Here is a 27,073-nt window from a genome sequence, read left to right as displayed (position 1 = left end):
TCTCCATTCACTCCTATCTAACATGCTCACACATGCTTGCTGGAAGTCTAAGCCCCTCGCCCACAACACCTCCTTTAGCCCCTCCCTCCAACCTTTTCGAGGATGACCCCTACCCCGCCTTCCTTCCCCTACAGATTTATACGCTCTCCATGTCATTCTACTTTGATCCATTCTCTCTAAATGACCAAACCACCTCAACAAACCCTCTTCAGCCCTCTGACTAATACTTTTATTAACTCCACACCCTTTCCTAATTTCCACACTCCACACTGGCAATGGTAAATCATAGTTAACGAGTTCTTCAGATAAGAAACTTAATAAATCATCAACAGGAACTTTCGTAAACAAGGAAGTAACATCAAAACTAACCATGTTAAAATCATTTAAGTCAGTCAAGGAGCTTAATTTATCAACCAAGTCTATGTTGTTTTTAACATTAAAGTTAGAAATTTTGCCAACAATAGGGCTCAAAATATCAACAAGCCATTTGGATAATTTATATGAAAATGACCCTATAAAAACAACATAGACTTGGTTGATAAATTAAGCTCCTTGACTGACTTAAATGATTTTAACATGGTTATTTTTGATGTTACTTCCTTGTTTACGAAAGTTCCTGTTGATGATTTATTAAGTTTCTTATCTGAAGAACTCGTTTACTATGATTTACCATTGCCAGTTCCTACTATCATTAAACTTATTAAACTTTGCATTGTTGATGCAAAATTTGTATTTAATGATAAGTTTTACACTCAGAAGTTTGGTATGGCAATGGGAAATCCTCTTTCACCTGTTCTTAGTAACCTATACATGGAATTTTTTGAAACAAGGTTGCTTAACACAATCCTCCCTAATAGAGCTAAATGGTTCAGATATGTTGATGATATTTTGTGTCTTATGCCCAAAAATGTAGATATACACCATTTTCTTGGAAAATTAAATAGCTTAGCCCATTCTATAAACTTTACTGTTGAGTTTGAAGAAAATAACTCATTGCTTTTTCTAGATGTTTTAATTATTAAGGGTAATAATGAATTCAAATTTAAAATTTACAGAAAACCTACAAATAACTGTTCCTATGTCCACTATTATTCCTCGCATCAAAATAGAGTCAAACTGTATGTTTTCTCATCAATGTTTTTGAGAGCTTTACGAATTTGTAGTCCTGAGTTCATAGATGAGGAAATATCCAAAATTTATGAAATAGGTAATGATTTAAAATACCCAAGAAATGTAATTGATAAATCTTTTATAGTTGCTAGAAACACTTTTTATAATCCAAAAAGGGGCAACCAGCCTTATTCAACTAAAAATATGTTGGTTCTCCCTTACCATGAAAACTTGGTTGATATGCCTTCTCTTCTTAAGACTTTTAATATTAAAGTTGTATTCAAAAATCTTGATACAGTAAAAAAAACTTTTGATAAAGAATTCCCCCCAAAATGCTGATGGATGTGTCTATAAGATTCCTTGTAAAATTTGCGATAAAGTTTATTACGGTCAAACTGGTAAAAATCTCGAACTAAGATTAAAACAACATAAATATAGCATTAGAACTGGACAAGATTCCAATGCTCTATTTATTCATGTAAGAGATTTTAACCATCCAATTGATTTTCAAAAAGTTGAGAAACTTCAGTTTTTTCTTTTGGGCCACCCCGCCTCAGTGGGATACGGCTGGTACGTTGAAAGAAGAAAGAACCTGTTTACTGTGATCTTATTGCATATATATATATATATATATATATATATATATATATATATATATATATATATATATATATATATATATATATATGTATATATATATATATATATATATATATATATATATATATATACTGCAACCAGCCGAGGCTCGAACCCGTGTTGTTTTTGCGAAAATTCCCCGTTGCACTTACCCACATTTGTAGGTTTTCTGTAAATTTTAAATTTGAATTCAAATTTAAAATTTACAGAAAATCTGCAAATAACTGTTCCTGTGTACACTATTATTCTTCCCATCAAGACAAAGTTAAACTGTCTGTTTTCTCATCAATGTTTTTGAGAGTTTTACGTGTTTATAGTCCAGAGTTCATAGATGAAGAAATATCCAAAATTTATGAAATAGCCAATAATCTGAAATACCCGAGAAATGTAATTGATAAATCATTTAAAATTGCTAGAAATACTTTTTACAACCCAAAAAGGGACAACCAACCTTATTCAACTAAAAATGTGTTGGTTCTCCCTTACCATGAAAATTTGGTTGATATGCCTTCTCTTCTTAAGACTTTTAATATTTAAGTTGTATTCAAAAATCTTGATACAGTAAAAAAACTTCTGATAAAGAATTCCCCCCAAAATGCTGACGGATGTGTCTATAAGATTCCTTGTAAAATTTGCGATAAAGTTTATTACGGTCAAACTGGTAAAAATCTCGAACTTAGATTAAAACAACATAAATATAGAATTAGAACTGGACAAGATTCCAATGCTGTATTTATTCATGTGAGAGATTTTAACCATCCAATTGATTTTCAAAAAGTTGAGAAAGTTGTATCAAGCAAGTCCATGGTTGACAGAAATATAATTGAATTTTGTTTCATAAAAAGCAGTTTTGAATATAAAATGAATATTTCCTTAGGTTTATATAAATTAGATTCATTTATAATTAATAAAATTTGATTAGAGTTTAATAATACATTGGACAAATAATAAACCTTATTTCTTGGGTAGAATGATTTGTTGGTGGGTTATCGTGAGGACCTGTCTAGTTGGACCAGCGGACCTTCTGCACTGTTCCTCTTTTCTTATGACTCCGGTATTGTCGTGCGTCAGGTGTTTCTTTGTTGTGGGAATTGACTGTGAGGTGTGGTCTAAGCCCTTTAATTGCCTTCCTTTGATGTATTACTTTCATAGTTCCTTGACAATGTGAGTAGTCACGAAAGCGTTTGGAATATCACTACTCTTTCTCAGTGGTTGTTTTGTATATATATATATATATATATATATATATATATATATATATATATATATATATATATATATATATATATATATATATATATATATATGTGTGTGTGTGAGGGAAAAGTTCAATAGATAGGAGTAGCAAGGGAGTATATAGTAACAATAGTTTCATTGCCGGCTACTTGTTAAGGTAGGGTCAGTCTAGCTCCTGCTATCCCTTCTCCTCTTTCTCCTCCCCCCCCCCGAAAGGTGACGTGTGGGGCTCCGGTCCAAACAGTAATCACTAGACTCACAGCTCCCAGCGCTACTGTAAGTACATGCCTGCCTTGTATTCTAGTGGATTTATTGGTTGAAAGCTTCACTTTTGACCAATAATAAACTTAGTCCTTTCAGTCTTGCTATAAGTTGACTGTTGTAATAATCACCACATCTTTTAGGTATTGTACTTATTATGGAGAGTGGTTTCTTAAGCAGTGGGTAACTTGTCTATCTTTCCAGCTTGGATGACAGAGAGGGTCACCTGCCAATCAACGAGCAGAACTGATGGAGATGGACTAACGTCCTGAGACTTCCCCATTTTGGATTTAATTACCTGTGCACCTTTATGAAACTGCAGGACGTAACCCCTCATCATTGCAGCGGTAAAGAACCTGCTTTCCTGTCATCGGGATAGAATACTCAAGGCTATACTGTGAAGAACTAGCCAGTGAGTTGTAACCAACACCTGCAACCCCCCCCCCATCATCGGCAAAGGCTACGATTTCAACAAGCAGTGTCACCAACACCAGACACCCAAGTTTTATATTAGCGTTGAATTCAGTTATCATTTATATTTTTCATTTTTCATTTTCTTTAATGTAGGATTAATATTTCATATTTAAGTGTTTTATGTTATATTTTCTATATAATAAAGTGTTTATGTTTGTCTATTATTATTTCTTTTTCTATTCATTAATTTTCCTGAGGAGGAGCCAGCCTTGGTAATACTGTCTGAAGTTGTTACAGGGCTGAGTAAGCCTTCACAAGTGGCGACCTTGCCAGGATCAACTCTACTGAATCAAGATTCAATTCCATCTCGATTCTACCATTGGAACTTCAACGCTGCATACCACAGACGGTTACCACCAGCCATGAGTAATTATTCTCTATGGTAGGACTACAGTACAGGTATTTAAAAGATTTGGTGACTGTTATAGTCTCAATTTATTGTAAGTCAAGGCAGGAATACTAGTTAATTCTGCCATCTATTTTTGTGTGAGCTTGAAACACTTTGGAGGATTAGACTCTAGGGACCCGAGATTTTCCAGTGTCAATTTGTTTCATTGAGCTCCTTATTTTATCAAGGCCCCTCAAGGAAGGTTCCTTGATGTTGATGAGGGGCTCCAGTTCCCCGAATTAAGCCTGAATGCCTTCCACATCCCCCCCCAGGCGCTGTATAATCCTCCGGGTTTAGCGCTTCCCCTTTGATTATAATAATAATAATATTTTATCAAGGGAACTGTCGTAGGACACTCTTGATTTGTTGGTGAGAAGATTGGATGGTCAAGTGACCCCATTCTACTTACTGTTTGCTCGGAGCCGGCATAGAACCCTTCGTTTTAATTAATACATATTGTTTAATTGAAGCAGGGATCGAGCCCTCTGGTTTATTTACAGTTTGAACGGAGCAGGAATTGAACCCTCCGTTTTCTTTAATACCCGTTTCATTTCCCCTGATAGTTTAAGTTATTCTTGCAAGCATGGAGGAATACCAGTTTTGGATGAACGCTGGAAGTAAGTTAGGAATAACAGGGAAAAATTTAGAATCTTTCATTAGTGCTAAGATCCAGGAAAGACTTGAAAAAGAGAGAATTGAGAGAGAAGAGAGACAGTTAGAAAGGGAAAGAGAAGAGAAAAAGGAGAAAGAGAACCTTGAAAGACAGGAGAAAAAGGAGAGAGAGAGAATTGAGAGAGAAATCCAAGAAAGACGGTTAGAAAGAGAAAGAGAAGACAAAAAGGAGCGTGATAGACTTGATCGTGAAGAAAGAGCTAGAGAACGTGAGGAACAGGCTAAAATACGTGAGGAACAGGCTAAAATACGGGAACTTGAGGAAAGAGCAAAGGATAGAGAATATGAGTTAAGGGAGAGAAAAAAGGATCACGAGCACGAACAAGCTCGCCTTGAATTAGAGAATAAATAGTTAACTTTCTCACAACAGCAATTAGATGAAGGAGTAATGGAACAACGTGCAGCTAGTGCACATATTCCAACACCTAATTTACATCCCTTCACAGAGGGGGAAGACATAACTTCATACATTATCAGGTTTGAAAATACCACTACCCTCTGTGAATGGCCTGCTGACACCTGGGCTACTAGGTTAGGAATGTTATTTTCCGGTACAGCTTTGAATATCTATGCAACTTTGTCGCAGGATATCATATATAATTACAACCTACTGAAGAAGGCAATCCTTAAAGCATATCAAAAAAACACTAATTCTTACAGGAAAGATTTCAGGTATGCCACCTTACAGCCTGGCCAGAACTTTCGGCAGTTACAGGTAACACTCTTTCGTTTGTTCGACTTTTGGATAGAGAGTTCAGGAATTGATCACAGTTATGAATCTATTAGAGACTTCATGGTTGCTGACCAGTTCCTGACAGCTCTTTCTCACCAGATACGAACATTCATCAGAGAACGTAACCTGATTAAAGCTGAGGAAGTTGCTGAGGCTGCTGACCTGTATGCTGAGGCTCTCAATTCCTATAAAGACCTAAAGGGATCGAACCCTTAGGGCAAGGATTCATCAGACCTTAAGAAATCAAAGCCTCTAGTGGAAAGTAAAGTGACTTCTTTTATTCCTGATTGTCATTTGTGTGGTGTTAAGGGATATAAGCGTCCAGATTGTCCTTCTAAGAAGGTCCAAAAAGTTGGAAGATGTTTTAAAGACTGTAATGACCAAGCACCCTTCTGTTCAGGAACAGTTAATGGACTTAATGTATCTACCATTTTACGAGACATTGGATGCACATGTATAGTCATTTCTGATAAGCTGTTCCCTAATCTTAAAGAAACTCATTCCTCTGCTATACTTTCAGACTACTTGGGCCGTACAGACACTTTTCCTACCATCCGTTGTTACATTAGGTCTAAATGGTTCACAGGTTGGTCTGAAGCCGTACTAGCTCCCATCACTTCTTGCTCCGTACTAATAGGTAATGTAAAAGGTGAAGCCCCTCGAAAATTCAGATGAGACAATGTCTCTTGAGATTCATGTGGGATTAAAAACCAGTGATGCTACTCTCGAAAGCGAGGTAGTAGGATCACCGGTTCACTTGTTAGATGAAAGTGAAGATATCACCTCCGATACCATAAATGTCTTGACTAGGACTCAGACCAAAGCCCAGGCTTCTCCTACTATCCATCCTTTGGTTTTCCCTGACTTTAAGCCTTTAGATATATCTAAGGATTCCTTTGTCAAGTTACAACGTAATTGCCCTTCTCTTCAGAATTGCCATAATGCTGCTAAACAAAATCAAGTGATCCTAAGGAAAAAATTTCATATAAATTTGAATATATAAAAGGTATCTTGTACAAGTCAGTATTCAAATTAAATTCAGATGAGATAGACTATTCCATCTTAGTTGTTCCAAGTCAATGCAGAGAGACTGTTCTTAAAATGGCTCATGACCTGCCAGTGGCCGGACATTTCTCGCATCGTAAAACCTTAAATAAAATTAGGGAAACCTATTTTTGGCCAAAAATGTCCTCAGATGTCACTACCTATTGTAGATCGTGTAAAGTTTGCCAACTGTCATCCTCCCGAGGTACCAGGCGAGTACCTATGGTCAAAATGCCAGTCTTTACGGTACCTTTCGAAAGAGTAGCTATTGACATCGTTGGTCCTTTATCTCCACTTTCATCTGGGGGACATAGATATATATTAACATTAGTTGATTATGCTTCGAGTTTCCCTGAAGCCGTACCCTTAAAGACCATAACTACTACAGAGGTGGCTGAAGCCCTTTTTTCCATCTTCTCCAGAGTGGGCATCCCTAGAGAAATTTTGTCTGACCGTGGGACACAATTCACATCTGACTTAATGCAACATCTATACCAACTTCTGGGAGTGAAGCCTCTCTTCACCACACCCTATCATCCCAGCTGTAATGGGAGGATTGAGCGCCAGCATTCGGTTCTCAAGTCCATTTTAAGGAAACTTTGCTCCCTTAAACCTAACGAGTGGCATCGTTACCTACCCTGTGCTTTGTTTGCCATGAGGGAAGTTCCCAGTGACTCCCTGGGGTTTTCAACTTTTGAACTTCTCTGTGGTAGACAGGCCAGAGGTCCATTGGCCATCCTTCATGACTTATGGACTAATGAGGAGGTAAATGCTGAGGTTCAGTCTTCTTACCAGTTTCTCCTTGACCTTAGATCCAAACTTGAGGAGACCTCTCTGACATAGTTTCGAAAAACCTAAGCTTGTCAATGAACCAGTACAAAACCTATTTTGATTCCAAAAGTCAGAGGAGAAGTTTTAAAGTAGGAGATGAAGTTCTGGTACTTTTGCCTATCAAGTCAAATAAATTATTAGTAAAACACCACATCTTTTAGGTATTGTACTTATCATGGAGAGTGATTTCTTAAGCAGTGGGTAACTTGTCTATCTTTCCAGCTTGGATGACAGAGAGGGTCACGTGCCAATCAACGAGCAGAACTGATGGAGATGGACTAACGTCCTGAGACTTCCCCATTTTGGATTTAATTACCTGTGCACCTGCATGAAATTGCAGGACGTAACCCCTCATCATTGCAGCGGTAAAGAACCTGCTTTCCTGTCATCGGGATAGAATACTCAAGGCTATACTGTGAAGAACTAGCCAGTGGGTTGTAACCAACACCTGCGACCCCCCCCCCATCATCGGCAAAGGCTACGATTTCAACAAGCAGTGTCACCAACACCAGACACCCAAGTTTTATATTAGCGTTGAATTCAGTTATCATTTATATTTTTCATTTTTAATTTTCTTTAATGTAGGATTAATATTTCATATTTAAATGTTTTATATTTTATATTTTCTATATAATAAAGTGTTTATGTTTGTCTATTATTATTTCTTTTTCTATTCATTAATTTTCCTGAGGAGGAGCCGGCCTTGGTAATACTGTCTGAAGTTGTTACAGGGCTGAGTAAGCCTTCACAATACATATATATATATATATATATGTATATATATATATATATATATATATATATATATATATATATATATATATATATATATATATATATATATATATATTTATATATATATATATATATATATATATATATGCACGTACAAACGTTCTAGAGAAGGAATATTTAATTTTAATTTACAAGTTCTCACTGTATCTACTGTGTTTTCTCGCTTATGAAATATTGACAGTTCCTTGGCTGTGAATTTAGCACGACTCAGTACTGCAGACAGCTACAAAAGTGCTTCCCTTCATGAAACACACACACTCACACACACACACACACACACATCTCCAATCAGCTGTGGCAGCACTGTCAGCTATGATAAAGGCGCAAAAAAGACAAGATAATGATGGAACCGCGAGTTGGAATGGACTAAAATCTTGCGCACTCTCCTCTACCCGCCACAATGGAAACAAAGCGAGCTAAACAAAACGATCTTGAACTCTGAGGGCTCCTGGGAACGTCACATGGCTTGCAGTGTGAGGAAGAAAGAGAATAAGAGTAAGAAGGGATGTGAGAGGTGAAAGAAAAAGGGATAGGAGGTGCTGAAGGAATGGGGTAAAGATGGTGTCTATTGAAGCGAGGAGTCGTGAAAGGGCAAGAGGTGTATTGTTCTGTCACGTGGTGCATTGTGCTGAATAGTGGAGTATGTTGTGGTGTGTTGTGGTGTGTTGTGTTTTTTAGAAAATTGTCCGTATTGGAGTGCGTCCCTCTGTGAAGTTGCTGTCGAACTACCAGATATTTTTTTTATTATCGACCTAAGAAGTCGTCTGCTCGTACAACCTCCCCCCCCCCCCAAGAAAAAAGCACACACACTCACAAAGGCATGCATACAAACACACACACACACACACACACACACACACACACACACACACACACACACACACACACACACACACACACACACACACACACACACACACACACACACACACACACACACACATACAGCATTTATCACTAAGGCAGTAACAACTAGTTCCAGGTAGCTAACAATGTGGCTAATGTTCTCGAAGGCATTCCTATTGAGCCTCTGAAGGAGCTGCCAGGGTCATCAACAATAGCTCAGAGAGAGAGAGAGGGGGAAAGAGAGAGAGAGAAAGAGAGAGAGAGAGAGAGAGAGAGAGAGAGAGAGAGAGAGAGAGAGAGAGAGAGAGAGAGAGAGAGAGAGAGAGAGAGAGAGAGAGAGAGAGAGAGAGAGAGAGAGAGATACTACTAGTTTATGAGAAAGATGGAGAGGAGAGGGGAATTCCTGTATCACAAGACTAAGAACATCTCTCAACTATACTATAGAGACAATCTGTCAGAACAGATACGTTGGGCATATTTGTGAGACATTTATAAGAGATTAAGATAGAGGGGAGAGAAGGGAGAGAAGGAATAAATGGAGAAAAAGAGAAACAAGAGAAATTGTGTAACGAGGTTGATGTACGAGCACAGTAAACCTTGCCTCTTCCAGGGCTGCAGGTGTACCCGGCTCCTACCTCTCTACTAGTTCAGTGCTCAGACAACTAACAATGCAACTTTTACTACTGAAGCTTCTACCAATTCACTGAAATTACAACACCATACTGCCACATATAGTTATACTTCCACCAAATACAACCTAATTTAACACTGTTATTAATGTTACCACAGCACAAGTAGTCAACACCGAGACACACACACACACACACACACACACACAAACACCTACAGTCACCAAGACAATCAATGGCTTACTTCTAACATGGTGTTCAAGCGAGTCAAATTTATCGGTAAAAATAAATAATTTCTCGCATTCTCCTTCACATTTTTCTTACGCTGAGTAGCATAAATGAACTTAGCGAGCGGCTATTGAAAAAAAACCCTCAAAGGTACATTAAAATAAAATACAGATGTTCGAGGGTCTGGCTTGCTCTGTTTGCTTCCTGTCCTCTGTTACACCAGCTTAATGGATCCTGTCAAGTCAGCTCAGTGTCACGTGGACTCTCCTGGATACCATTAGTCACCCCATAACACTCTTGGAAACCCTTCAGTATCTTTAAATACCATTGGACGCCTCTGGATACCCTTGAAGACCCTTGGGCATCGTTGGACACCTTTCAACTCTCATAAACACTAAGTTTTTTATTTGATCGCGACTGAGAAACAACTGACTTATGTCCTCCATGAAGTCTGCGTTATTGCATTTCATCTTTATTATTATTATTATTATTGTTATTATTATTATTATTATTATTATTATTATTATTATTATTATTATTATTATTATTATTATTATTATTATTATTATCATCATCAAAGAAAAGTGTTAAACCCATAGGGGGTCATATAGTTTTTTGGGAATAGGAAGTAATCAGGTTTGATCCAAAGAAGGGGAGAGTAAACTTTAATTCTTTGTGTGTATAAGAGCAAATGGAAGAGGAGAGATGAAAAAAATATTGAACGAGAGGAGACAGAAGGTGAGAAAGGGGGGAGACGGAAAGAGACGAGTGGTGAAGAGATTAAAAGAGAAGGAAATGAGGAGAGGAGATGGGAGAAAAGGCAAAGCGAGGAGAGGAAATACTGATAGGGAAAGAAATAGGAAAGGGACTGAAGAAGAGCAAATGGTACGAAGCGATTCTCTGCTTCTCGTGTAAATAATTCTTAGGAAACGTAAATATATCATTGTATTTTACAATATTTCTTCATTTACAGTGTCAAGAGAAAATTAATGAATAAGAGATATTTCTGGAGTTAGTTTAATGGCTCATGTTACGAGTATCAGAAGTTGTAAACATCTCTTAACATTTGATTTCGAGGAAAATGTGTCGTGCTGAGGAGCAGATGCTTTGTATTTGTGGTATTGGATGTGGAGGTGGTAGTATTGGTGGTGGTGGTGGTACATGATGGTGGTGGTACATGATGGTGGTGGTTGAAGTGGTGTTTTGATGGTTGCGGAGGTATTGGCAGCAGTGCTGGCTGGGATTGGCTGTGATGATGGCAGTTATGATGCTGAGGTAGTCCTGGAGGTGGTGGGGAGAGCGGTTTTGTTGAAGGTAGTGGAAGTAGTGCTGGTTGTGGTAGTAGTGGCGGTGGTGGTGGTGGTGGTGGTGGTGGTGATGGTGGGTGTGGGGATAACGGTGGTGGAAATAGCCGTGGTGGAGACTGTCATGACCCTGATGTTGGTGATAGTGACCAGATATAACAATTTCACCAAAATTTTGCCCTCCATCTGGTACAGGGAAACGAGAGTCTGGTCACACACTGGACCTCTCTCCTCTTACATAATACACTTGCCTTAATGGGGAAGAAATTCGCAGCTTGCAGCCGAAAACTTTGGCTACAAAATTTTAAAGTTTGCTGAGAAGAGTAGACTTGCGATGGAAGTTGCCATAGTAATGAGAGTTGCCATGGTAATAGGCCAGGTGAGAAAAATCATCTTGACTAAGTTCTGTACGAGTTAAAAAGAGTGAAAAGTTTGGTGCTTATGAAGGTAAGAGCAGTATTAGTTATGGTAAGTACATAGGCATTTTCTCTGTCTCTGTCTCTCTCTCTCTCTCTCTCTCTCTCTCTCTCTCTCTCTCTCTCTCTTGCACATTCTCCTATTTACTTTCTTCACTTCAAACTATACAGTATTTACTTTTATGGTCGCCCACTTAACCCCATTATTCCAAATTTAGCACCAAATTATTATTATTATTATTATTATTATCATTATTATTAATATTATTATTATTATTATTATTATTACTAGTGGGGAATCGCTATGCCCATGCAGGTTATGCAGCACCCGTTGAATGGGGAATGGGGAATGGGGAATGGGAGGCAATGGGATTCGATCCCAGGAAGAGGAGAGTTGCTCCATATTCTTGGATCGCGAGCCCAGCATCGAGGCACCTCCTTTGAAAGGAAGCCGGGACTTTAAGCTCTTCTCGTACATTACACAGACATTATCAGACATTATCTGCTTATTGTAAGAATAAAATGTTTGGGGAGTTTGCTGGGCGGAAACAGAGTTCAGAATTCTGTGATTCACGACTTTACCACGACTGACACGGATTGTAGTTGTCGTCACTACCACCACCACCACCACCACTGTCAGTGCCACCACCACTGTCAGTGCCACCACCACTGTCAGTACCACCACCACTGTCAGTGCCACCACCACTGTCAGTGCCACCACCACTGTCAGTGCCACCATCACTGTCAGTGCCACCACCGCTGTCAGTGCCACCACCACTATCAGTGCCACCACCACTGCCAGTGCCACCACCACTGTCAGTGCCACCATCACTGTCAGTGCCACCACCGCTGTCAGTGACACCACCACTGTCAGTGCCACTACCACTGTCAGTGCCACCACCATTGTCAGTGCCACCATCACTGTCAGTGCCACCATCACTGTCAGTGCCACCACCACTGTCAGTGCCACCACCACTGCCAGTGCCACCACCACTGTCAGTGCCACCACCACTGTCAGTGCCACCATCACTGTCAGTGCCACCATCACTGTCAGTGCCACCATCACTGTCAGTGCCACCACCGCTGTCAGTGCCACCACCACCACTGCCACCAGTGCCACCACTGCTACCAACACCACCATTAAAACAACCACCACCACTACACGTCATAATGTATACGGAACATTTGCTTATAAATTGGAGTGGAGATCACTTAGCTTTAACCGTCTCATCTATATCCTCCCTTAATTCCTTCCCGCACCACCCATCTCACAGCATCCCTTCAATACCACCCCTCCCATACCACCCCTTCCACACCACCTATGTCACACCACCCCTTCCACACCACCCCTCCTACACCACCCCTCCTACACAACCTCTTGCAAACCACTCCTTCAACATCATTTCTACCACATCACCTCTTCCACATAACCGACCTTCCACACCACCCCTTCCACACAACCCTTTCCAAACCACCCTTTTCTCGTCACCCCTTCTATATCAACCATTCCTTCAGCTCACTTTCACACCACCACTTTCATGGCACCCCTTCAAAAACTTCCTTTACACAGGCTTTATTACACACACGGTTACTCTATTCCTTCTCTCTTGACACTCGGCTTCCTTCTACTTTCCCCTTTCTTCATCCAGTTTTCCTTTGTTACTTCTCCTAACTATTCTCAATTTCCATCCATCAGTTTCACTTTCCCTTTAATATCCACCTGTTATCTCTTTATTACTTCTACTCTCTCTCTCTCTCTCTCTCTCTCTCTCTCTCTCTCTCTGTTAACTGTATATGCAGCTTGAATTGTGTAACGAATGTGTCGTGTGTTTGTGAACTGCGTTGTGCAGCGAGTGCGTGTTTTGGGTAGCAGTGTAGCATGTTTGATTGTGTGTGTACTCACCTAGTTGAGGTTGCAGGGGTCGAGTCCAAGCTCCTGGCCCCGCCTCTTCAGTGGTCGCTACTAGGCCACTCTCCCTGAACCTTGAGCTTTATCGTACCTCTGCTTAAAGCTATGTATGGATCCTGCCTCCACTACATCGCTTCCCAAACTATTCCACTTCCTGACAACTCTGTGACAGAAGAAATACTTCCTAACATCCCTGTGATTCATCTGTGTCTTCAACTTCCAACTGTGTCCCGTGTTGCTGTGTCTAGTCTCTGGAACATCCTGTCTTTGTCCACCTTTGTCAATTCCTCTCAGTATTTTGTATGTCGTTATCATGTCCCCCTAGCTCCCCTGTCCTCTAGTGTCGTCAGGTTGATTTCCCTTAACCTCTTCTCGTAGGACATACCTCTTAGCTCTGGGACTAGTCTTGTTGCGAACCTTTGCACTTTTTCTAGTTTCTTTACGTGCTTGGCTAGGTGTGGGTTCCAAACTCCAATATGAGCCTAACGTACACGGTGTACAGGGTCGTGAACGATTCCTTATTAAGATGTCGGAATGCTGTTCTGAGGTTTGCCAGGCGCCCATATGCTGCAGCAGTTATTTGGTTGATGTGCGCTTCAGGAGATGTGCCTGGTGTTATACTCACCCAAGATCTTTTTCCTTGAGCGAGGTTTGTAGCCTCTGGCCCCCTAGAATGTACTCCGTCTGCGGTCTTCTTTGCCCTTCCCCAATCTTCATGACTTTGCACTTGGTGGGGTTGAACTCCAGGAGCCAATTGCTGGACCAGGTCTGCAGCCTGTCCAGATCCCTTTGTAGTTCTGGCTGGTCTTCGATCGTGTGTGTATGTGTGTGTGTGTGTGTGTGTGTGTGTGTGTGTGTGTGTGTGTGTGTGTGTGTGTGTGTGTGTGTGTGTGTGTGTGTGTGTGTATGTGTGTGTGTGTGCGTCTGTATCTGCGTCTGTGTGCATGTGTGTATACTCACATAATCACCTAATTGAGGTTGCAGGGGTCGACTCATGGCTCTTGGCCCCTCTTCTTCACTTGTCGCCACTTCTTCCACTCTCTTCCTGCTTCGTGAGCTCTATCATACCTCTTCGTAAAGCTATGTATGACACTTCCCTCCACTACCTCACTTTCCAGACTGCTCCCCTTCCTGACAACTCTGTGGTCGAAGAAATACTTCCTAAGTTCCCTCTGACTCATCTGAATCTTCAACTTCCAATGGTGACCCCTTGTTTCTGTGTCCCCTCTCTGGAACATCCTGTCTTTGTCCACCTTGTCAATTCCTCGCAGTATTTTATACGCCATTATCATGTTTCCCGTAATCTTCCTGTCGTCCAGTATCGTCAGGTCGATTTCACTTAACCTTTCGTCGTAGGACATTCCTCTTAGCTCTGGGCCTAATCTTGTTGCAAACCTTTGCACTGTCTCTAACTTCTTGACGTGCTTGACCAGGTGTGGGTTCCAAACTGGTGCTGCATACTCCAATATGGGCCTGACGTACACTGTGTACAGAGTCTTGAACGATTCCTTACTGAGGTATCGGAACGCTATTCTTAGGTTTGCAAGGCGCACATGTGTTGCAGCAGTTATCTGGTTGATGTGCGCCCCAGATGTGCTCAGTATTATACTCTCCCCAAGATCCTTTTCCTTGAGTGAGGTTTCCAGTCTTTGACCACATAGCCTATACTCTGTCTGCGGTCTTCTTAGTCATTCTCCGATCTTCATGACTTTGCATTTGGCGGGGTTAAATTCGAGGAGCCAGTTGCTGGACCAGGCTTCCAGCCCGTCTAGGTCTCTTTGTAATTCTGCCTGAGCCTATCCATAAAACAGCAATGGTCATAGGACTGACCCCTGTGGAACCCTGCTCGTCACAGGCGCCCACTCTGACACCTCGTCACGTACCATGACTCGTTGTCAGGTATTCTTTGATCCATTGCAGTGCCTTTCCTGTTGTGCGTGCCTGATCCACTAACTTTTGCACTAACGTCTTGGGAGGAACTGTGTCGAAGGCCTTCGTGAATTTCAAGAAGATGCAATCTACCCACCCATTCCCAAAAACCGTGCTGGTTGTCGTTCGTAAACTTGTTCCTTTCTACGTGCTACACCACTCTCCTCCTGATAATCTTCTCCATGCCTTTGCATACTAAACACGTCAATGATACTGATCTGTTGTTTAGTGCTTCGTGTCTGTCTCCTTTCTTAAAAATTGGGACTACATTTGCCATCTTCCACACCTCAGGAAGTTGCCCAGTTTCAGTGGATGTGAAGATTTTGGTAGATTGTGTGTGTGTGTGTGTGTGTGTGTGTGTACACACACACACACACACACACACATGCACACGCACGCGCATGCACACACACACACACACACACACACACACACACTCGTGGAGGAGTCACGCGGTTTGAGCTCATGTTTTGGTGGTAATTTCTGACTGTACCCTAAGGAATAGAGTGTGGGATATAGGCATGTGAACGCATAAGAATGAATATAATCACTTAAGCCCCGAAAAAAGGAAATATAAGTGATCACAGAAAAGCAATTTAGTAGTGACAGTTGCTATGTAGGGGCCGTTGGAAGGAAGGTGAACGGTTGTGTCAGCCCTAGTGTTGCCATAATAACACAGTGGGGGTATTTGAAGAATAAGTTTGACTCAAGATCAGGGAGATAAGACATATGTATAGATGTGTCAGTAAATACAGTGAGTGAAAAAAAAATAGATGAACTAGAGACTACAGTGCCTACAGGAAGTTAGTGGAAATATTAACGAGAAGTATCAAGCATTTTCAACAACTGGGACCCAGGACGGACGACAACATTACTCCACTGCCAGCCGCATGTAATATTCACCTAGTTTGAGTTGCATGGGGTCAGCACCAGTCTCTAGCTGGAAATTGGGGGTCACTCTCCTCGAGCTATCAGAATTAGAATAAGCAGCATTTACTGGCATTTAATAGAATTTATTGAGGTTTAGGAGAGCTAAGCAGTTAATGATAGATAGCCTAGTATGAGAGGTAGCCTAGCGAAGCCTAGCACACAGAATTGAACGTAATTTTAGGCACAAGACAGTACAGTGGGAACCAAGAGATTGGGTACATATGCAAAACATATGTAGTACATACGAGGGAAATAAGGACTGCTTACATAAAGACATGCATACACACATGCATACACAAACACAACACACACACACAAACACACACACACACACACACACACACACACACACACACACACACACACACACACACACACACACACAGGATTTCACACATTTGTGAATTTACGTAATTTTAGGCACACAAGACAGTACAGTGGGAACCAAGAGATTGGGTACATATGCAAAACATTTAGTACATACGAGGGAAATAAGGACTGCTTACATAAATGCACGCACACACACACACATACACACACACTAGGTGAGAACAGGATCTGCTGTTAGGCACTTGAATAGCTGTAGCACACACACACACACACACACACACACACACACACACAGGATTTCACACCTTTATATGAATTGACCCTCTAACCCTTCCTTCTCTCTCTGTCTCTGTCTCTTTTCCTCTCTTCTTCTCCCTCTCTCTCTCTCTCTCTCTCTCTCTCTCTCTCTCTATTCTTCTCTCTCTCTTATTCTTTCTGTCTCTTCCTCTCTTACTCTTTCTCTCCCTTCCTCTCTCTCTCTTCCTCTCTTTCTCTCTTCCTCTCTCTCTCCTTTCCTCTCTCTCCCTTTCTCTCTATTCCTCTTTCTTTTTCTCTCTCTTCCTCTCTCTTTTCCTCTCTCTCTTCCTCTTTTTCTCTCCTCTCTTTCTTCCTCTCTCTCTCTCTTCTTCTCTCTCTTCCTCTCTCTCTCTCTCTCTCTCTCTCTCTCTCTCTCTTTCCTTTACTAAATAAAAAAAAAAAAAAAAAAAAAAAAAATGTTTGGGACTCGTAGGAATCAGGGATCAGATGACAATGGTATTGGTAGGGAGGAATGGCTGGAGGAGCAGTGGAAAAGGATGGAGCAAGAATGGGAGAGAAAATTAGGAGAGCTTTCTGAAAAAATGGAGAAAGAGCTCTCTGTGAAATGGGAAGAGGTTGGAGAAGGAGACGAAGAAATGGGAGGCACAAGTCGAAACTGCAGTAGACAGGGTAAGGGTCCTAGAGTTTGAGGTAAACAGGCTGAAGCAAGTCTCAGGGGCAGTGACCAGAGAAGACACAAAATATGAAGCTGACAGGATGAACAGGAAGGAAGGAGATATGAATTATGCTAAGGTCATATCAGCCTGCAAAGAAGAGTCAAGGAAAGAGCAGCTGGGTGCAGATAGAGAGGGAGATAAGTCGAATGCTGAGGCACAACCATGCTACCAAGAGCCACTGGAAAAATCAAGGGAGAAAATGACCATATACAGACAGGAACCAGAGTCACAGAGGGAGAGGCAATGGGAGGAGGAAAGGGCAGAATCAGTGTTTATCCATGGGCTTTGGGAGAGAGAGGAAAAGACACACACTGAAAGACGGCAGGAAGAAAGGAGATTGGGAAAATCATCACGGAAATAGGGGGAGAAGACATGGATGAGATTGTAAATTTTCAAAGAATAGGGGGGTACGTGAAAGGGAGAAACCGACTGATCAAGCTGATTCTCAGGACAGAAACAGTGAGGAACAGGATCCTCCAAGAGAAACCAAGGTTGAAAAACTCGGAAGAGTACAAGAAGGTGTTCCTAGACAGAGACAGAACACAAACAGAGAGACAGCAGCTGAAGGAGAGGACAAAAAAGCAAAAAGAGATAGGAAAGAAAACAAGGATGGAACCAGCAGAGGTCAGTCAGAGCAGAACAGAGAAACAAGGGCAAGCACACAAACAACTATCCTCAGAACCCCACAACCTATCACACCATCCCAACACAATACAATTCATACCCACAGCTTCCACCCAACCCCCAATCATAGAATCCCACAGTATGCTACCAGGTCTCCCACCCCCACAGGCCCCCAAACCACAGTATTGGAAAGGAAACTGAAGGTATGGTACACAAACGCTGATGGAATAACAAACAAGTGGGAGGAGTGGCACGAAAGAGTCAAAGAGACATCACCGGACATCATAGCACTCACAGAAACCAAGCTTACAGGTATGATAACAGATGCCATCTTTCTAATGGGATACCAGATCCTGAGGAAAGACAGAAGGAACAGGGGGGGTGGAGAAGTGGCACTGCTGATCAAACACCGATGGAATTTTGATGAGCTGGAGAGAGGAGACAGCTGAGAAGAAAGTGATTGCATAGCAGGAACGCTTCACTCTGGAGGTCCCAAGGTGGTAATTGCAGTGATGTATAACCCACCACAGAACAGCAGGAGACCCAGGCATGAGTATGACAAGAGCAATAGAGCAATGGTTGACACACTGGCTGCAGTGGCCAGAAGAGCTCATGCATGCAGGGCAAAGCTCCTGATCATGGGCGACTTTAACCACAAGGAGATTGAATGGGAGAACTTGGAGCCACGTGGGGGCCAAGATACATGGAGGGCTAAGATGATGGAGGTGATACTGGAAAACTTCATGTACCAACATGTAAGGGACACTACAAGAGAGAGAGGAGAGGATGAGCCAGCAAGACTTGACTTAGTATTCACCTTGAGCAGTGCAGATATTGAGGACATCACATATGAAAGACCCCTTGGGGCCAGCGATCATGTGGTTTTGAGCTTCGAATACAGAGTAGAGTTACAAGTGGAGGGGGAAGCAGGAAGGCCAGGACAAATGAAACCAAACTACAGGAAAGGGGACTACACGGGAATGAGGAACTTCCTGAACGAGGTTCAGTGGGACAGAGAACTGGCAGGGAAGCCAGTTAATGAGATGATGGAATATGTAGCAACAATGTGCAAGGAGGCTGAGGAGAGGTTTGTACCCAAGGGTAACAGGAATAATGGAAAAGCCAGGATGAGCCCATGGTTCACCCAAAGATGCAAGGAGGCAAAAACCAAGTGTGCTAGGGAATGGAAGAAATATAGAAGGCAAAGGACCCAGGAGAATAAGGAGAGCAGTCGTAGAGCCAGAAACGAATATGCACAGATAAGAAGGGAGGCCCAACGTCAATATGAAAACGACATGGCAGCAAAAGCCAAATCTGACCCGAAGCTGTTATACAGCCACATCAGGAAGAAAACAACCGTCAAGGACCAGATCATCAGGCTAAGGAAGGAAGGAGGAGAGACAACAAGAAATGACCGTGAAGTATGTGAGGAACTCAACAAGAGATTCAAAGAAGTGTTCACAGAGGAGACAGAAGAGGCTCCAGAAAGAAGGAGAGGTGGGGTACACCACCATGTGCTGGACACAGTACACACAACAGAGGAAGAAGTGAAGAGGCTTCTGAGTGAGCTAGATACCTCAAAGGCAATGGGGCCAGATAACATCTCTCCATGGGTCCTGAGAGAGGGAGCAGAGGTGCTATGTGTACCCCTAACAACAATATTCAATACATCTATCGAAACAGGGAGATTGCCTGAGGCATGGAAGACAGCAAATGTGGTCCCAATCTTTAAAAAAGGAGACAGACATGAAGCACTAAACTACAGACCAGTGTCACTGACATGTATAGTATGCAAAATCGTGGAGAAGATTATCAGGAGAAGAATGGTGGAACATCTAGAAAGGAATGATCTCATCACCAGCAGCCAACATGGTTTCAGAGACGGGAAATCCTGTGTCACAAACCTACTGGAGTTCTATGACATGGTGACAGCAGTAAGACAAGAGAGAGAGGGGTGTGTGGATTGCATTTTCTTGGACTGCAATAAGGCGTTTGACACAGTACCACACAAGAGATTAGTGCAAAAACTGGAGGACCAAGCAGGGATAACAGGGAAGGCACTGCAATGGATCAGGGAATACTTGTCAGGAAGACAGCAGCGAGTAATGGTACGTGGCGAGGTGTCAGAGTGGGCACCTGTGACCAGCGGGGTCCCACAGGGGTCAGTCCTAGGACCAGTGCTGTTTCTGGTATTTGTGAACGACATGACGGAAGGAATAAACTCCGAGGTGTCCCTGTTTGCAGATGACGTGAAGTTGATGAGAAGAGTTCATTCGATCGAAGACCAGGCAGAAATACAAAGGAATCTGGACAGTCTGCAGACCTGGTCCAGCAACTGGCTCCTGGAGTTCAATCCCACCAAGTGCAAAGTCATGAAGATTGGGGAAGGGCAAAGAAGACCGCAGACGGAGTACAGTCTAGGGGGCCAGAAACTACAAACATCACTCAAGGAAAAAGATCTTGGGGTGAGTATAACACCAGGCACATCTCCTGAAGCGCACATCAACCAAATAACTGCTGCAGCATATGGGCGCCTGGCAAACCTCAGAACAGCATTCCGACATCTTAATAAGGAATCGTTCAGGACCCTGTACACCGTGTACGTTAGGCCCATATTGGAGTATGCGGCACCAGTTTGGAACCCACACCTAGCCAAGCATGTAAAGAAACTAGAGAAAGTGCAAAGGTTTGCAACAAGACTAGTCCCAGAGCTAAGAGGTATGTCCTATGAGGAGAGGTTAAGGGAAATCAACCTGACGACACTGGAGGACAGGAGAGATAGGGGGGACATGATAACGACTTACAAAATACTGAGAGGAATTGACAAGGTGGACAAAGACAGGATGTTCCAGAGATTGGACACAGCAACACGGGGACACAGTTGGAAGCTGAAGACACAGATGAATCAAAGGGATGTTAGGAAGTATTTCTTCAGCCACAGAGTAGTCAGGAAGTGGAATAGTTTGGGAAGCGATGTAGTGGAGGCAGGATCCATACATAGCTTTAAGCAGAGGTACGATAAAGCTCATGGTTCAGGGAGAGTGACCTAGTAGCGACCAATGAAGAGGCGGGGCCAGGAGCTTGGACTCGACCCCTGCAACCTCTACTAGGTGAGTACAACTTGGTGAGTACATACCCACACACACACACACACACACACACACACACACACACACACACACACACACACACACACACACACACACACACACACACACACACACACACACACACACACACACACACACACATACACACACACACACACACACACACACACACAAGGGAAATCGGCCTGACGACACTGGAGGACAGGAGGGTCAGGGGAGACATGATAACGACATATAAAATACTGCGTGGAATAGACAAGGTGGACAAGGACAGGATGTTCCAGGGAGGGGACACAGAAACAAGAGGCCACAATTGGAAGTTGAAGACACAAATGAGTCAGAGAGATAGTAGGAAGTATTTCTTCAGTCATAGAGTTGTAAGGCAGTGGAATAGCCTAGAAAATGACGTAGTGGAGGCAGGAACCATACACAGTTTTAAGACGAGGTTTGATAAAGCTCATGGAGCGGGGAGAGAGAGGGTCTAGTAGCAACCGGTGAAGAGGCGGGGCCAGGAGCTAGGACTCGACCCCTGCAACCACAAATAGGTGAGTACAAATAGGTGAGTACACACACACACACACACACACATACACACACACACACACACACACACACACACACACACACACACACACACACACACAAATACTCATACACGTACACACATACACAAACATACACAAACACGCACACGTTTACACTCTCACACACACACACACACACATACACACACACACACACACACACACACACACACACACACACACACACACACACACACACACACACACACACACATACACACACACACACACACACATACACACACACACACACACACAGACACACACAGACACACACATACTCATACACGTACACACATACACAAACATACACAAACACGCACACGTTTACACTCACACACACACACACACACACATACACACACACACACACACACACACACACACACACACACACACACACACACACACACACACACACACATACACACACACACACACACACACACACACACACACACACACACACACACACACACACACACACACACACACACACACACACACACACACTTGGGAAGAGCAGAGGGCGACCTTGGCTCTCCCAAAGATGCAGAGCAGCTAAGTCCAAAAATGCCATAGCATTCAAGAGCAGTCAAGAGGCCAGAAAGCAGAGTTGTCTGAAATGTAACTTGCAAACACGAGAAGAGATTGTAAGAGACAGCTTTACAATGACACCGCGACAAAGGACAAATCAGATTCGAAGCTAACATAACAACATGAGAAGGAAGATGGCATTGAAAGAAACTTTAGTGAGAACTGCAATGAGGTCATCGAGAAACTGAACAGAGGAATTTAGGAAAACAGTCTCACATCAGGTGATGAAGTGAGCAAACTGCTGAGTGAGCTGGGTGCATCGAAAACAATGAAACCTGATAATATATTTCTATTCTGACAGAAATTGCCAAAAAGAACTATGTGATCCACTAGCAAAGATGACCATGTTACTGAAAACGAATTATCTATCAGAAATTTTCGAAGCAAATTGTAATGCCAATATTCAAACAAAGAGAGAGACAAGGACTGCTGGCTAACTGTTTTTGGTAAAGAGAAGATAATCTGGAGTATAGTAGAGCCCCAGGATAACTGAGATTTTTTACGGGACGACCACCACGATTCTAGAGAGGGAAAACCTTCTAGAGTTTCTCAACAGGGTGACAGAGATGAAGACAGACGAAGGAGAATGAATGGCGTGCACATTCCTGGATTCTAGTAGGTATTCCATACTGTAACAAAGATTGATGCACAGATTTGAAGAGTAGACTGGGATAACAGAAACTATAAAGCACGAGATTACTGAATGCGTAAAGAAAACTAGAGTGACTGGCAGGGAGGAGTTATCAGGATGGTTAGAGGCGACAAGCGGGATCCCATATTGATTATGTTTGGAAAAAGTACCGTTCCTTGTATGCATAAACGACCTACATCCCATCCCCCCTCCCCCCCCCCAAGAAAAAAGCCTATTTCGCTGTTTGCAGACATTACACTAATGAGATGAAGAACATTTGGAAAAGACGTGGAAAGCCCACAAGAAGACTTACACAAATTGCCGGGATGGTCAGAAAAATATATACTGAAATTCAATCTCAGCAAGTGCACCACCAGAAACACCACCACCACCACTACCACAACCACCACCACCACCATTACCACTACCACCAACAGCACTACCACCACCACTACCAGAACCACCACCACCACCACAACCACCACCATCACCACTACCACTACCACTAACAGCACTACCACCACCACTACCAGAACCACCACCACCACCACCACCATCACCACTACCACTACCACCAACACCACTACCATCACCACTAAAAGAACTCCACCGTCACTACCAGAACCGCCACCACTACCAGAACCGCCACCACCATCAACACCACTCCCATCACCACTACTAGGACTACCACCGTTTACTACCACCATCATTATCATTACAAGAACTACCACCACCACCACTACCAGAACCACCACCACTACCACTACAAGAGCTGCAGCCAGAACCACCACCAACACTACCATTACAAGAACTGCAACTACTACCACTACTACCACCATCACCACTATCACTACCACCCCCACTATCGCTACCAGAACCACCACTACCACCACCACCATAAACACCACTACAAGAACCATCACTACCAGAATCACCATCACCACCATCATTACCACTACCATTACCACCACTACAACCACCATCACCGTCACTTCCAGAACTACCACCATCATAACCACCCTCACCACCCTTCAGATATTCCTGTATCACTAACAGATCTCACAACCTTGAATGAATTAATTAGCGACCATCGTAAAGCAAATGCCGAGTCGTTCCCTCCAAGGCCATCCAAGGCATCAGGAAACAACTTGAGGTGGCTGCACCTGAATGGAATTGACTGAAAACGTTCTTCTATTGACTGGAAGGACTTTAGGATGAATGTGGGAGATTGCAAGAAGGGGCTGGAGATTTGGAGGATACTGCTGGAGATGGCTGGAAGCTGCCAATAATGACTTTATCTCTCACTTCAACAATACGATTATCGTTCGAGCCTGAAGAGAGGACACGATTAAGTTCCACCGGACATGATTACATGCGATTGGAGACGATTACGAGCGTAGGAGTCGATATACGTGTAAACTACGAATGCCACTTGGGCTTATTACCCGATAAGTGCTAAAGATAATCTGGCAATTACCAGTGTCTTGTAAACTCGATTCTATATCCGGCACACTCGAGCTACTGCATTAGTTACTATGATATTGCGGGAAGCACAGTAACTACTCAGCTACGTTGAGGAGTGGTTATATATGGTTATATAGAGCTGCATGGATCACGTGTGTGTGTGTGTGTGTGTGTGTGTGTGTGTGTGTGTGTGTGTGTGTGTGTGTGTGTGTGTGTGTGTCAGCAGGTGAGTCTATGAAAGATGAGGTGAATCATAGAATTGAAGAGAGGAAAAAGGTGAGTGATGCACTTAGGAATCTATGGAGACAAACAACTTTGTCCATGGAAGCAAAGAGGGAAATGTATGAGAGTATAGTTATATCAACGCTCTTATATGGATGTGAAACATGAGTGGTGAATGTTGCAACAAGAAGAAGGCTGGAGGCAGTGGAGATGTCAGTTCTGAGAGCAATGTGGATATAATGCAGAGAAGTCGTAGTTTGAAAATTAGGAGGAAATGCAGGATTACCAAAACTTCCAGCAAGCATGCCTGAGCGTGTTAGACAGGAGCGAATGGAGACAAATTGTTTTTAGGACTTGACGTGCTGTTGGAGTGTGAGCTAGGTAACACTTATGAAGGAATTCAGGGAAACCGGCAGGCCGGACTTGATTCCTAAAGATGGGAAGTACAGTGTCTGCACCCAAGAAGGGGTGTTAATGTTGCAGATTTATAACGGTAGTGTAAGCGCGCCTCTAATAAGACAGTGATGGAGTGAATGATGATGAAAGCTCTTTTTCGGGCCACCCTGCCTTGGTGGGAGACGGCCGATGTGTAAATATATAAATAAATAAATAAATAAATAAATAAATAAATAAATAAATAAATAAATAAATAAATATATTTTTATTATTTTTATTATTAACACACTGGCCGATTCCCACCAAGGCAGGGTGGCCCGAAAAATAAAAACTTTCACCATCATTCACTCCATCACTGTCTTGCCAGAAGGGTGCTTTACACTACAGTTTTTAAACTGCAACATTAACACCCCTCCTTCAGAGTGCAGGCACTGTACTTCCCATCTCCAGGACTCAAGTCCGGCCTGCCGGTTTCCCTGAATCCCTTCATAAATGTTACTTTGCTCACACTCCAACAGCACGTCAAGTATTAAAAACCATTTGTCTCTATTCACTCCTATCAAACACGCTCACGCATGCAAATAAATAAATAAATAAATATATTATTATTGAAAGAATTAAGATTAAGACGGAGAATAGGATATATACACACACACATATATATATATATATATATATATATATATATATATATATATATATATATATATATATATATATATATATATATATATATATATATATATATATATATATATATGTATATATATATATATATATATATATATATATATATATATATATATATATATATATATATATATATATATATATACATATATATATATATATGGTCTAGTGGCTAACGCGACGGTCTGGAGTTTTGAGACTCTCTGACCGCGGGTTCAATCCCGGCCGGGGTATGGTTTGTTTGCAATCGTGTCATTACGATTTTGTGAGTCAGGCTATTTCCCCCAATCAGCGAACCAGGGGCTAAGGGTTGACGATGGGGCCCCGTCGTTCAATTAGTACCCAGGTTCCGGCCAATTAGAAGATGGTTTTGGCAATTGCAGAGGTGATGTGGGTACCACTCACCCGTCTGCCCTTGTCATTCCCATTCTAGAGCTGGTTGAAGCACGGTTTGTTCTCTAGTGGCTTCTCTTCTGCCTTGCTTACTGTGGAGTGCACTAATACCTAGTGTTGTACATAGTGTATATAGTGTACATACTTCTGTTCTAAATTGGTGAAGGATAAAATAAGTAAAAAGTTTTTCTTCTGTGTTTATTTTGCTCCCTTTACACCCAGGATAACAGGCCTTTGGGACTCCTGGGCTGTACTACATATATATATATATATATATATATATATATATATATATATATATATATATATATATATATATATATATATATATATATATATATATATATATATATATATATAAACTTATTATCCAGGAGATGTTAACCTTATTAAAAATTAACTAAAAAACTTATAAACAGTTATGGAGAATAATTTTTTCCACATTGATGCCATGTGAGTAAAAATTTAGGTTACAGCGGCCTCAATATTAAATTTACATTGGACACAAGTATCGATATGGGCATTATGAATATTACCAGCATCTAGGCACTTTTGTCTAGATGCTGGTAATACACACAAAAAACAACTAGATTTAAAAAAAATCTCTTAGACATATAGTTTTAAGAAAGAAAATCATATTGGAAGGTAGAGTATATGTAACTTAAAGATAATTTGATGTAACGA

The 27,073-nt window shown here is 41.9% G+C and overlaps 1 protein-coding gene across 3 annotated transcripts in view; it reads left to right on the top strand.

The window, feature by feature from the left end:
* LOC128689129 (uncharacterized) overlaps positions 1-27,073 on the top strand; it is a 401,604-nt gene that overhangs the window by 139,963 nt on the left and 234,568 nt on the right. The gene's annotated exons all lie outside the window — the stretch shown is intronic.

Source organism: Cherax quadricarinatus, chromosome 21, assembly GCF_038502225.1.
Source record: "Cherax quadricarinatus isolate ZL_2023a chromosome 21, ASM3850222v1, whole genome shotgun sequence".
Classification (NCBI taxonomy): domain Eukaryota; kingdom Metazoa; phylum Arthropoda; class Malacostraca; order Decapoda; family Parastacidae; genus Cherax; species Cherax quadricarinatus.
The sequence above is the reverse complement of the archived record's forward strand: the minus strand, read 5'-3'. Positions and strand labels throughout refer to the sequence as shown.